Here is an 824-nt window from a genome sequence, read left to right as displayed (position 1 = left end):
GGGGACAGGGGACCGGGGGCTGCCCGCGCAGCCGTGAGCGAGGGGGGATGGCGGCACGCCCCCTCCCTCCCGGGGCCGTGGCGTTCGGTGGCATCGGAGGAGCCCCCGGGGCTGCCACCGCAGAGGGGACACCCCAGCACAGTGCCTGGGGACCCGGGAACAAGGTGGCATCCTGTCCCCGACCTCAAACCCGCCGGGATCCAGGGGGCCACCCCGAGGAGAAGGGGGAACCCCAGCAGGTCCCGGAGGAGGAGGGCGAGGAGAGGCTGCGGGGGGGTTGTGGGGGGCTCCGGCAGTGATGGAGCAAAGCCCAGGCAGGTGTGGGACCCCCGCTCGGGGGTGCCCAGCCTCGCCAGGACACGGCACTTTGGTTTCAGCTGGGATTTCGGGTTGGGAATGCAAAGAAGGAGCTGGAGAGACCCTCGCCCGCCGGGGATGGGGCTCCGGTGCCACGCTTGGCGCCAGAGGAGAGCCACATCTCTCCTGCCACCTCTTCCAGCCTGGTGCCACAGCCAGCACCCAGCACCCAGCGCCCCAGGCTCTGCCTCCCCACGGGGACCGGGACCTCGGGCAGGCTGTCCCCACACCGCCAACACCATCCCCGGCCCCAGCCACCGTGGCGGGGAGGAAACCCAAGACGGGGAGCCGTCGGTGGCCACGGGCACCCGATGTGGCAGAAGAGCGTGCCCGGCCACCCCGGCACCCCGTGTCCCCGAGCTGTCCCACAGCCACCGGGGTGTCCCTACCCCCCCGGCCAGGCTGTGCCGGCACCACGCGGCTCATCCGTCTGCCATCTCCCAGATGCCACAAAGCCACCAAAGGAC

This window comes from Pygoscelis adeliae, unplaced genomic scaffold (genome assembly GCF_000699105.1).
Source record: "Pygoscelis adeliae isolate BGI_AS28 unplaced genomic scaffold, ASM69910v1 Scaffold727, whole genome shotgun sequence".
Lineage (NCBI taxonomy): Eukaryota > Metazoa > Chordata > Aves > Sphenisciformes > Spheniscidae > Pygoscelis > Pygoscelis adeliae.
This window is presented reverse-complemented; position numbering follows the sequence as displayed.